The sequence below is a fragment of the Mastomys coucha genome, unplaced genomic scaffold, assembly GCF_008632895.1.
Source record: "Mastomys coucha isolate ucsf_1 unplaced genomic scaffold, UCSF_Mcou_1 pScaffold16, whole genome shotgun sequence".
Taxonomy (NCBI): Eukaryota; Metazoa; Chordata; class Mammalia; order Rodentia; family Muridae; genus Mastomys; species Mastomys coucha.
Window position 1 is genome coordinate 45,905,610 of NW_022196898.1, and position 13,479 is coordinate 45,919,088.

The 13,479-nt window shown below is 43.5% G+C and overlaps 1 long non-coding RNA gene across 1 annotated transcript; it reads left to right on the forward strand.

The window, feature by feature from the left end:
* The first annotated feature begins 5,734 nt into the window (after positions 1-5,734).
* On the forward strand, positions 5,735-6,159 carry LOC116094196. The gene is made up of 2 exons (XR_004119992.1): positions 5,735-5,811; positions 6,020-6,159. It is a non-coding gene; the product is annotated as an uncharacterized LOC116094196 (long non-coding RNA).
* The last annotated feature ends 7,320 nt before the right edge of the window (positions 6,160-13,479 follow it).

Consider the following 13,479-nt stretch of genomic DNA (forward strand, 5'->3'; position numbering starts at 1 on the left):
TTATGATCAGAATTCCTGCAGAGACCTCTCAATACTGAGGGAAGCTATAAGGATGGACCATATTTGGATATCCCAGAAAGGCAGAATGGCCAGCAGCATGTACTTGGGAAAGCCACCAATGTCAGAATTCAGTCAAAGAGAGCAACAGTGTAAGCAGCAAGAGCTTAGCATGTCATTACCTAAGGCATGGGGTCCCTCCCATTCCCATGTACACAGAGCACAGGCTTGAATTTTAATGCTTTCCTTCTGGGTTTCTGTCTTGCTCTGCACAGTCTTTTCCCGTTTCCCTCCCTGTTTCTCTCCTTTGAGACATGAATGTTCATCCTATCTCTGCCCCGACCCCTGAATCGTAGAGGCAGGTATTTGGTTTTTATTTTACCACCACTCACATCTGAGTTTGCATCATGTCTCAGACAAAATTTTGGATGGGGATCCTTGAGTAGTTCTTCAAAGCGTTGAGTCTAAGACAATGAAATAAACATATTTGCATTGAGAGATGGACCTGAGGGGCCAGAGAAAGAACGCTGTGGCTTGGGTATGGATTGTCCTCTGAAAGGTGAGTATGCTGGGGTTCTGTGTAGGCTTAGAAAACCTACTTTAATAAGGGTTCTTGAATTCTTCAACCCCTGTTTTAGCCCACCACCCACCAGAGGTAATGGAAAAGAAAGGTTATTAGGACATGGGGGAAGTGGACCTGTTCAGGAATAATTCTTTGGGGCAATTCCAATATTTGTTGTCATCATATCAGCAGTTCAGTTCACACGAATCAGCAATGACAATTTGATCCAGAAGAAAGCTAGGGGCTCTTCCAATTGTCCTGAGTCTGCAGAAGCAGCAAGAAGCTGCTGGAATACCCCAAGAAGTTATTTAGCACCCTTTTTTCTACAAAGTCACAACAAACAATGATCACCAAAGATCACAAGATGAACTGATACCATAGAGTGTCGTCAGTGAAGACCAGTCAGCAAAGCCTAACGAAGACCAGCAAAGCATAGCAAGGTGAACCAATGCCACTGCATTGTCCAATGTCTGTGGGGTTATACTTGTATCCTCTCCAAGCATCACATGTCCTCTCAAGTATCCACTCTAGTCAGACATCATGTGCCTTCCCTCCCCGCCGCCCCCTGCAGCTTCTAGAAAAACACCACCTGCCTGTTCTCAGCAAAGCATCCTCTCATAAGACAGTTTTTAGAAAAACATCACATGACACAACTGAGTCTAAAGTAACCAGAGATTTCCACTTCAATTTTGTCTTGGGTATGATGTGGAAGAGGCAGCGGGACTTTTGTGAGATGGGACTCAGCAAGAGTCATCAAAGGCCCTTCTTTGTACACTGGCTTCCTGTTTCAGGGTCTCCTGTTCCCTGTTTCTTCATCCTTCGTGGGTGATGCCACCTGCTGTGTGGTGCTGCAGTCAGGGGGTCCCTCACTGGAGCTTTTTCATGCTCTTTGGGCTTCCATCCTCTCAAACTGTGAGGTAAACAAAACTCCTTTCTTTGTAAGCACCCAGATTTGCTTAGTTTGCTATAGCAATGCAAACTAGATTAGTGCAAGAACCATCTAGTTAATTTTTAACCTGGTAATTGAATTTTTCAGCACAGTAATTTACACCTCATTTCTTCATTCCTAAAATTTACCCTTGCCTGTGTTCACATGTTAGTTGGCTTTCTCTTACAATGAAATGCTTGACACTGCTTAGAGAAATAGATAATCTACCTTATGCTTCTGTAAGTTTCAGTCTGGAATGAAGAAGCACCTTCACTTTGGGTCTCCTATTGAGGGTGCCAGACAGCACCACCAGGGACCAATATCAGAGCAAAGGTAGTGATGAGACTCCCCCAAAGCATAGCCAGAATAAGTCCTTCTTGCTAAGAGTTCCGAGTTCGCCATTAGTCATACCAAACTGCAGTAAAATAAGACCATTCTCAGTGCTCTGACTCTGAGCGAGGATGGACTGCTCACTTCCTGAGTTTGGTGAGCCTAGTGGCTGCTGGTGTGTTAGCAATAGGTGGCGCCCTATGCCTAGATTTGCGTTCATTCTGCAGCAGACAGCCTTGCCAAACAGGCTTTCGGTAGGTGGGCAGAGTGTGGTGACTGTGGATGAATACAGTCCCCTTTTCCCGACCCTGCAGTTGCTCACTACTTTGTGAGTAACTCTTGATAAACTTGTTTACTCATCTAGCTGGGCTTTCAGCAGTGGCAGTCATTTTTAGGGCTCTGTGCTATTCCAACAAGACTCCTTTATGCCTAGCCTGGAAACTGACTTTGTAGCAAACTACTCACATCATGACCTCCAGGCTCTACAGCATCAACAGCAGGAGCCCTTTAAAGGCACAGCTTCCCATGACCTAAGCACCTTGCTGCAGGCATAGCTTCTCAGGGTTCCACCACTCAGTGAGGCAGCATCCTAGGGACCAAGCCTTCTACACAGAGTTTGGGGGTCACTATGTGTATTTAAAGCAAAAAAAAAATCTGTCTTTTCACTTGATGCAGGCCATTTTTCTAGTTGCATTTAGGTTTTTGTGCAGTCCTTTAGCTTACTGACATCTACAGTAATCCAGGGATCTGGGTCTCTTCAGGGCTGGTTTTCCACAGCTTGATTTTGGTCCTTTGAATGGGCCATTTCTTCCTGTTTCTTTATGTCTTATGGTCTTATCATTGCCAATTGAGCATTAGGAAAGACATCTACCTGTCTTGTCTTTGGGAACAGGCTCCTTGAAGGACAGAACTTGAGTAACTAGCCTGCTCTAAAATCTCATGGTCCTCTCAAAACATTTCTGGGAGTAAGCAGTGTGTGTGTGCACGTGTGTGTGCATGTGCGTGTGTGTGTGTGTTTTCAAGACAAAGTTTCTCTGTGTAACGGAGGCCTAGCTGTCCTTTGTAGGCCAGGCTGGTCTCAAACTCACAGAGATCCCCCTGCTTCTGCCTCCCAAGTGCTAGGATTAAAGGAGTGTACCACCACACCCAGCTCAGCATTCCTTTTGAAAAGAGCATTTAAAGTGTCTTCACTTTCCTCAGAGCCTTAACCTTGCTGCTTCCATTATCACAAAAAAAGGAGGCACTTCCATAATGATAATGATAATAATAACAATAACAATAATAATAGTAAGTGTGGGGCACCAAGAATAGGTTTTGTGATGACGTCAATCTCTCTCTTCTGATATCAGAAACGCTGAGTGCAGAAGTTGTTACGTGGAACTTTCCCATAGAGCAACAGCTGTCTCTCGCAGATTTGCCCTCAAAAGATTATTCCTTGTGTGATGTTAACCTAAACATAAGCCACATGGGCACGTGAAGTTTTCTCTTTCTATAGAGAAGACTATACATGGGTGAAAGGGTGGGTGGAAATGGGGGTGTTATGCTCTGAAATAATTTTCAGTAGGAAGTTAATATCTCTATTTCTGTGTTTTGAAGACTCTGAAGGTTTTACTACTATAATTTGAAATAGACTCGAGACATTAGTATTAGTATTTTTATTTATTATTTATTTATTTATTTATCTATGTTTGTTTGTTTTTCAAGGCAGGGTTTCTCTGTATAGCCCTGGCTGTCCTGGAACTCACTTTGTAGATCAGGCTGGCCTCGAATTCAGAAATCCACCTGTCTCTGCCTCCCAAATGCTGGGATTCAAAGCGTGCGCCACCACCTCCCAGCTTTATATCAATTCTTAAAGGTTTTAGTAAAAGTAACTTTTGTTTGCCAGATGGAATTGTCACATCAGAAACTTATTGCTGAATTAACTCACCCTTTCCAACTCTTTCTGAACTCTGGCTGACTGGTTCAACTCAGCTGTTCTAGCCCAAACTAACTCTGGCGATCTGTTCTAATCCTCTGGCTCATTCTCATTCTCTGGCCCCTTCTGTGTGCACTTGTTAACTTGTCTCTGTAAAACAAAGTCTCTCTCACTGCTCCCTCCCCCTTGTTCCTCTCTTAAGTAGCCTCTCTTTCCTGTCTGTTCTCCTGAGAGTTAGGCATATCCTCTCTCTGACTCATCATGTCAAATCTTTCTCTGATTTGTTACTTTGTCTGCCCTTCAACTAGACATAACTTTCAAACACGGCTGCTTCCTTCTATAAACTAACTTTACCTTCATTGTTAGGAGTTAAAGGTGTATACTAAGAGTGCATCTGTATTCAGCCAGATCATCCTATAATCCAGAGTGTGTCTGCATTCTGGTCAGATTCCATAGACCTAGAAGGTCTTTGGGTGTCATTTCCCAGAGCAGCCATATTGCTGGATTCAATTTCTTCAGTAGAGAAGTATAGAGAATTATGAGAAAAAGAGCCAGAATTATCTTCAAAGTTTCAAAATAGAACTAAGTAGAATGAAAGACATTTTCTGATATGATCAGTGACAGAGAGGAAACTAGTTCAAGGAAATCAAACACTATAGGCTCAGGCTCAGACATGGCCTGCACATTGGTGTAGGAATTAGGTTCTGGAAACCAGAAAGTTCATCTGTGAGTGTACAGGAATATGAGTATAGGATATCCCTAGGACAGATTCCACTCCAAAGGTAGTGTGGTATCCTGAATCAGTTCTTACGTATCTCAGTGCTAACACATATGGTTCATATCGATTAGTTTCCTTATACCATCCATCGATCCAGATTTATTTACTTTACTGTGTTTCATTTTCTCTATCTATAAAAATACTTATTCTAAGTGTGTGTGTGTGTGTGTGTGTGTGTGTGTGTATGATATTACAAAAGGTTGCCCTCAGAAGCTGTGAGCTGCTTAAAGTGGGTAGTGGGAGCTGAATTCAGGTCCTCTGGAAGAGCAGCAAGCTCTCTTAATTACTGAACTATCTCTTCAGCCCAACACTTCCTGTCTCACAGGATTTTTGTGAGAAGCAAATGGTCACAACAATGCCAGGTACAAAATTCTTTAGAGCTTCCTAGATTTGGGGGGGGGTGTTATGATGCAAACGTTTTCTTGCCAGGTAGCGATGGGAATCAAGGCCTTGAATCAGGGTTTTGACGATGTTTGTCGAGGCCCTGAAAATGATCCCCGGACCCAGGGATCCACTGCCTTCACAGATTTTGAACAAGAAACTTGTGTAGAAAGCTTGGAGTTAGTCTGACCATCTCTGAACCACCAAGACAAATGTGGGGAAGTGGCCATCAGAAGGCTACGTACGGCTGCTGAGAAAGCCTTCACCTGAGGCTGTGGGAAGAGGGAACACAGGAAGCCTGATTTGAGTATACATGCACACAGTCATTAGAGTGTAGTCATGTATTGTTGTACGTAGTCCTGGCTGGCCTGGTGCTTATTATGTAATCCAGGCTGACTTAGAACTCACGGTAATCTTCCTGCTCACTAAATTCTGACAGAGAAATGACAGATGGAGCTATAAGCAGTATCTTTGTTTGTTTCTTTTAGCAGATCAATGTATCCACTAATCCATCAGGACACTAACAATCTTATTGATGAAACGTCTTGCATTTTTATGATTTTACATTTCTGCTCTGTGTTGTAAAGCTTGTACGAGGTTTCTAACAATGACTACTGGATAGTGTCTGCAGCCCGAGGAAGATCTCTCTTGACAGGAAATCAATACCTAGAACCATAAAGATCTCCCTCCCTCCCCCAAGTAAATACTCAAATCCAAACCATCTTGTCGGTAAGTAGACTAATGAACTGAAAATAATGTTCTCACAGGAATAAATACAGTCAACCATTTTTTTTTTTAAGTACTCAATGTCTTTAGTTACCAGGAGGGAAAAAAACCTCTGAAACTGCTTCAATATTCCATCTCATCCTGGTCAGAATAGCTGCCATCAAGACAATCAGACGCAACCAAGGCCAGCAATGGTGAGGGACAAGACCTTCACTCACTGCCAGAAATTAAGGCCATGCAGCCACTGTGCATGTCCATGTATGTGTTCTTAAAAACCCAAAAAGCTAAGTACCACATGACCCCACTAGACTCTCCTGAGAATACTCCCAAAGTCTCCTAAGCCCGTGTTTTAAAGAGATACCTATGCAGATCGGCTCTTACTGATGCACTATTTGTTCTCAGTGGCCAAGACATGGAACCAGACCGGGGTGGGTCAACAGACGAATGAAGAGAGGAAGGGGGACACACACGTGAAATTATAGCATTCATGGGAAATGGATGGAACTTGAAAAATAAGCAAAATGAAGCTAGATTTGAAAAGACACATATTGCCTGTTTCCTCTTCTATGTCATCTGCTGATGTGATGCAGGCAGGGGGTTCCTGCCCAAGTATTGGGTATTCCCAGGTTCCCTGACTTGTGGCTGTCTCCACAAGTTTTCAAGTCCCCAGAGAAACTCAGTCTCAAACAATAGCTCCTACCTCAAGGTGGCTGGCTGTAGTGCTCTGCTGTGTGAGAGAGGCTGCAGTATCAGGAGGAAGAGTAACTGTCGGTCTGAGTCCCCACACTCCATTAAAGTGTGCCACAACTGGGAGCTTGTCCTTTGCAGTTAGTTTTATTTAACCAAGGCGGGCTGGCTTAGCCCGGGGCCACGGCTTCCCCTCTCTGGACTGGAAGCCATGGTTGGAGATGCATGCTGTTTTCCAGGTCTCACTGTGTGAACTCTCTGTTGTGCTCCTCTGATTCCTTGTCAATGGCCATGTGGCTCCTGCTACTCCTCCTGTGTTACTCTCTTGGAAATTGAATCTCAATTCCTCTCTCTGTGCGCGCGCACGCGTGCACACGCACACACACCTATTATAAAATCTTTCTCTCTCTCTCTCATATATATATATGTGTGTGTATATATATATACATATATACAGATATGAGTTGAATTGATGCTATCATACACAGCAAATAATACTGCTTCAAGAACCTGTAGTTTGCCAAAATAAAAATACAGTGCCAGGCATAGGATACAACTACATTGAGTAACTGATCAGAGGTATTTGGAGACTCCTCAAATAGTATGAACCATTTTTATTGCCCTAGATTTTATATGTCCTTAGAATTTGATAAGACCATTGCTGAAAATACAGCATATTTTGGTCACAGAACTTGAATCTTGTTTCTTTCTTTTTTCTTAAGTTTTTAAAAATTGAATTTTATGTATCTGAGTATTTTTTCTACATGTACGTATGGGCATCCTGTGTGTTCATGGTGCTTCAAGAGTCAGAAGAAGAGTCATGGTTCCTCTGAAGCTGGAGATACAAATGATCATGAGCTGCTAAAAGGGTGCTAGGAACTGAATGTGGGTCCTCTGCGAGTTAGTGAAAGCTCTTAACTGCTGAGCTTTCTCCAGCCCCAGATCTTAGGGGTTTTTTGTTTGTTTGTTTGTTTATTTTGTTTGTTTTAATCTAAGCAGCTAGGGTCTCTGGAGGTACAAATGTATGTAGGATATGAAAATAGAAGAAATATAAAAGCAATTATAAAGGGAAAGAAAGAAGTTTAAAGGAGGGAAATGGGAACAGGAGAAAGTGACAGAGTCTGGCCATCATGAAAGAAGCGGGAGGGAGGAAGTCACCAAGAAAGGGAGGGATGCCAGGCAGTGGTGGCCTTTAGTCCCAGCACTTGGGAGGCAGAGGCAGGTGGATTTCTGAGTTCGAGGTCAGCCTGGAATACAAAGTAAGTTCCAGGACAGCCAGGGCTGCACAGAGAAACCTGTCTTGAAACACCAAGGGGGCGGGGGAAGAGAGGGAGGCAGAAAAAAAAAAACAATATTTATTTGTGTGCTTACCAAAAAGTTATTTTAAAAATACACCAACATTAGAGAAAATTAAATATAAGCCAGAAGGAAAGCATTTTAAAAGGCCCCATAGTCTCTAATATCAAAGGAAGATCAGAGTAACAGTGTAAATATCAAAGAGGGCTTCTGAGATTAAAAGTTGCCTCAGTGATGGAAAAGAGGCTAACAAAAGACAGTTTATTTCTAAGAGAGTGGGGGTGTAGTTCAGTGGAAGAACATTTGCCTACCAGTTTTGATATTCAACCCAGCGTGTGTGTGTGTGTGTGTGTGTGTGTGTGTGTGTGTGTGTGTGTATCTGATCTTCAAATAGGAGGCAGATAAAAAAAAGAGAAATAGGGAAGAGAACTAATTAGAAATGGCATGGGCTTTTGAAACCTCAAAGCCTGCCTGTCTTAGTCAGGGTTTCTATTCCTGCACAACATCATGACCAAGAAGCAAGTTGGGGAGGAAAGGGTTTATTTGGCTTACTTCTACATTGCTGTTCATCACCAAAGGAAGTCAGGACTGGAACTCAAGCAGGGCAGGAGGCAGGAGCTGATGCAGAGGCCATGGAGAGATGTTCTTTACTGGCTTGCTCCTCCTGGCTTGCTCAGCCTGCTCTCTTATAGAACCCAAGACTTCCAGCCCAGGGATGGCACCACCCACAAGGGGCCCTACCCCCTTGATCACTAATTGAGAAAATTCCCCACAGCTGGATCTCATGGAGGCACTTCCCCAACCGAAACTCCTTTCTCTGTGATAACTCCAGCCTGTGTCAAGTTGACACACAAAACCAGCCAGTACACTGCCCCAATCTGATATACCTCCTCCAATAAAACCATGCTTCTTAATCCTTACCAAATAGTCTCATCAACAGGGAACCAAGCATCCAACATATGAGCCTATGGGACCATTCTCATTCAAACCACTGCATATATGTGTGTGTATGTGTATACATATATGGATATATATCATATGTGTATATATGTGTATTATAATAGGTTTTGTATGGACTTTTCATATTTGCTGCTGCTCCTCACAGCCCTCTTTTTGCCTTATGGCCATCTCTTTCCCCAGTTAAAAACCTCCATCCGTAGTATCCCCCTTTTCCTTTTCAGAGGACACGGAGAAATCATGTCCTGACTAGGAAGATTCCTCCCTGTTGGTTAGCTTTCATCGCACTGGAAGGCACTTTGGAGGCTGCTGGGCGAAAAAGTAATCCCCAGTCTCACTCATCTGTGACCTCGTGACTTGTAATAATGACCACAAAGCAAGATATGCCCATGGGCGCAATAATGGCACGAGTGTTTAGGTGTAGCCCACCACTTTCTGGTTGGGTTTGAGGCCCACTCCATGGGAGGAAACTCTAGTCTAGTGCTGTAAATCTGTCCAGGAACTTATAGCTGTGGAGCCTGCAGGCTGACATTACTACTGTTATTCTGGTATACTATTAAATGCCTCTCTAAGTTCATATCCCAGTACTGACAGATTAGCGCAGCTCTCTGATCTCATCAGAGAGGTTTCAGAGTGCAGTAGATAGTGATTAAGGTAGAAACTCTCAGTTGATCAAAGTGTAGAGAATACAGGTCAGTGGAGTGCTCAGCCACAAGTGGGACATCTATGTGACTTTCTTCCCCAAGGCTCAGGGACCATGCCAGAAAAAAGAGACAGAAAGATACTAACCCAGAAGTCAGGAAGGACTAGAGTGAAGCTGTCTTATAAACATGTCAAGACAGCTGCAATCATGGAGTCATGCTATGGCAGTTGTGGTGTCTTATAAACATGTCAGGAGAGCCACAATCATGGAGTCATGCTACAGCAGTTGTGGTGGTCTGTGCAAGACTTGCACAAGATCAGGTTAGTCACAACCCTGATTTTTGGAGGAAGATAGTCCTTCTTTGAGGTTGTGGTCCCTGGTACACTGGCTATACCCTATTGGATGGCTCCACTCCAGGAGTCTATGGTCTGCACAAATTGGACTCAGTGGGGCTAGAGAGATGACTCAGAGTTGTTAAGAGCATGTTCTGCTTTTGCAGAGGAAGAGAGTTTTGTGTCCAGCACCATCCTATGTAGTTCAGAACTGGCTGTAACTCTAGCTCCAGGGGATCTGGTGTCTTTTTCTAGCTTCCTCAGGCACCTGCATACATGTGTTCATATACATGCATACATATGTATGTACATATATATGCACATACATACATACATACATACATACATTTTTAAAAGAATAAATCTTAAAAATTTAAAAAAAGAATCAGGCATGGTAGTGCATGCCTTTAATCCCAGCACTCAAGAGGCAGAGGAAGGCAGATCTCTGAGTTTAAGGCCAGCATGGTCTACAGAGTGAGTTCTGTATGTGTATGAGTGTACACAGGACAGCCAGGGCTACAGAGAGGAACCCTGCCTCAAATCCCCCACCCCACCAAAAAAATTAAAAAGAGAACCCACACCTGAGAGGGATAGGGATTGGGCATAGATCTGCAAAGAGTTAAGACAAAGAGAGGAAATGGATAAATTCTCAGACATAATACAACTTACAAAAGACAAATCAAGGTGTGAACAGATTAAGCATATTTAAAATTGGTAATGAGAATGAAGCTGTAACAGATTTTCCCAACTGTGCTGGCTAGTTTTATGTCAACTTGATACAAGCTAGGATCATCAGGAATGAACCTCAACTGAGAAAATGCCTCCATAAGATTGGGTTGCAGGCAAGCTTATATGGCATTTTCTGAACTTGTGACCATGTTGGAGGGGCCACCCCTGGGCTAGTTATCCTGGGTTCTATAAGAAAGCAGACCTAGCAAACCATGACAAGCAAATCAGTAACCAGGACCCCTCCATGGCTTCTGCATCAGCTCCTGCCTCCAGTACCTGCCCACTTTTAGTTCCTGCTCTGACTTCCTTCAATGATGAAAGTGACGTGGAAGTGTAAGCCAAATAAGGCTTTTCTTCCCCAACTTGTTTTGGTCACGGTGTTTCATCATAGCAATAACCCCCACTAAGAGAGCAACTGAGGTCGCTGATCTTCTGAACTCCCAGGATGAGATGAAGCCATTGTTAAATTCTATTAGAATCAAATGGTTGTAATTATTTTCTGTTGCTGTGATAAAACACTCTGACCATAACAACTTAGAGGCTTAAAGGGTTTATTACACATCCAGGTCACAATATATCATTGAAGAAATTTAGGGCAGGAAGAGCTTGAAGCAGAAACCATGAGGAGCACACTGCTTGTCTGCCCTCTGTATTGTCAGGTTCTACTTCAGTATTGCTTGTTTGAAAGCCAGAACCAAAGTTTTTTTTTTTAGACTTATTTATTTATTTTACGTGTATGAGTGTAGACTGTAGCTGTACAGATGGCCGTGAGCCATCATGTGGCTGCTGGGAATTGAACTCAGGGTGGTCCTGCTCGCTCCCGCCCTGCTCGTTCCTGCCCTGCTCACTCGGCCCCTCTTGCTCCAACGTAATATACTGTAGCTGTCTTCAGACGCACCAGAAGAGGGTGTCAGATCTCATTACTGGTGGTTGTGAGCCATCATGTGGTTGCTGGAATCCGAACTCAGGACCTTCAGAAGAGCAGTCAGTGCTCTTACCCGCTGAGCCATCTCGCCAGCCCAGGACCAAAGTTTTTAACTAGAATGTGGGCTCCTGGGTGTATAAGTATTTAAGGGCCTTGTGGATGCTGTATTTATTATTCCTGTTCTAGAAGCTTTCTGCTTGGATAAACTATTCAGTGGTCTTTAAGTAATAGCATTCTTTTAAAAAGAAATATCCACTGTAGTTCAGTTGAGGTGTTTCTGCCTGTTTGTAAGCTTTCTGTTACTCTAAAAAACAAAAGTGAACAAAAAGCCAAACCAGAAACAGAGAATCACCTTTAAAGGGGAAGTTCCATTTCAGCTCACAGTCTCAGAGGTCTCAGTCCAGGATCCACTGGACATACTGCTTTGGGCTTGTTATGAAGCAAAACATTATAGTGAGAAGACATGACGAAAATATTCTCATGGCCCAAACGTGACAAACACAAGTTCCTGTAAGCCATTCAGGGGCACAGCTCAGGGACCAGAAAACCTGCTAGGCCCCACCTCTTATGAGTGTCCCTAACTCCCTAGCAGATAGTGCCACAAGCTGAGAACCAAGCCTTTGATATCTAAGTCTTTATTTAACCACACCACTAGGTGACCAAGCACATTAGCCCCTCTTTCCTGATGGAGTCCTAGGAAAGCTTCCACCCTTTGCATTGTCTTTTATCAATTCTTCTGTCCCCAAGACTCTGTGTTGGGAAACAGTGGGATGCTAGGGTGAAGATTGTTCTAGTCCAGGTCCTTCTGGCTCTAGGTCCTTCAGGTCCTCCAGCTCCTTGTTCTCTCTTTCTCTCCCTCTCCATCTCCCTCTCCCCACCCCACCCCGGAAGTCTGTGTGTTGCAGCCAGTATATCTGTGTTCTTAGACAATGTTAGACCAGTGCTCATTTGGTCTTCATCCTCCTCCTTCTACATAAAATATTTGTTTTGTTATTTTTAATTTTGTGCATGTGTATAGGTCTTTGTATAGACACGTTCATGTGAGTGTTGGTGTCCCTGAGATCTAGAGACATCAAGTCTGCAGTTGAAGATTTGTGAGATACCTGGTATGGATGCTTGGAATTGAACTTGGGTCCTCTGCGAAGATAGTACACTCTCTTTTTGTGTGTGTATGTGTGCAAATATGTTTTGCTTGCATGTATGTCTGTGTACCACCTGCATGCCTAGTGCTCAGGGAGGCCATAATGGGCATCAGATCCCCTAGAATTGAAGTTATAGATAACTGTGAGCTGCCATGTGGGTGCTGGCACCTAGGGTGGTCTGGAATAGCAACCTGTGTTCTTAACCTCTGAGCCATCTCTATAGTCAAAGCCACTTTCTCTGAGAAAACAGCTCCCCCAAATCCTTCAAATCTCTTCTATGACAGTGGGTTTCATTTGTGTGCTACTAAGGAGATTGGTAGCCAGGTCCTAAAAAACAATCTCAGGATGGGATGTGTTCTCCAAGGAGATCAAAGCATGACTAGAAGACCGTATGTCCCACCTACAACACAGGTATCTGATAAAGGACTCATGACTGTCATAAAAGAGGCAGAAGGGTTGATTGATCAAAGATAGCCAATTATTTAATCAGTCAAGACTGCATAATAAAGCTACCATAAAACCCCAAAGGGCAGAGTTTGTGTGAGCTTTTAGATAGTTGAACTCGTGGAACATCCTGGAGGGTGGTGCTCATAGAGAAGATGGTACAGAAGCTGCACAGACCCCCCTCCCCCTTACGTTATCCTCTACTGGCTTTCATCTGGCTGGGCTTCCTATGTCATATCCTTTATTAATAGCCCAATAAACCAATAAAGATAGGGCTTTTTCCTGAGTTCTGCTCTAGCAATTTAATCAAAGCCAAGGAGTGGGTTGTAGGAATCCCAGCTGTAACCACAGGTCAGAAGCTGAGCTGCCAGCTTTTGTTTGCACTTGGCATAGGAAGGCTGGGGTGGGGGAGGGAGCTTCACAAATCAAGTTTTCAAATGCTGAGCCCAATGCTGTCTTAAGGTAGTGTCAGAACTAAATCAAAGTCGAGGACAACAACTGGGTCCACTGGAGAACTGATTAGTTAAATGAGGGGGAATCCTCATGTATGAATTCAGAAACTGCAGGTTAAAAAAAAAAAGCACCGTGCTTCCCCTGTCTTCCATAGATGCAAGTGTCATCTAGATCCGGTACCCACACTGTAGGAAGCCATTTCATAAGCACATCACCACTACAAGATGGCATTTGGCTTGCCGTTAGTACCAGAA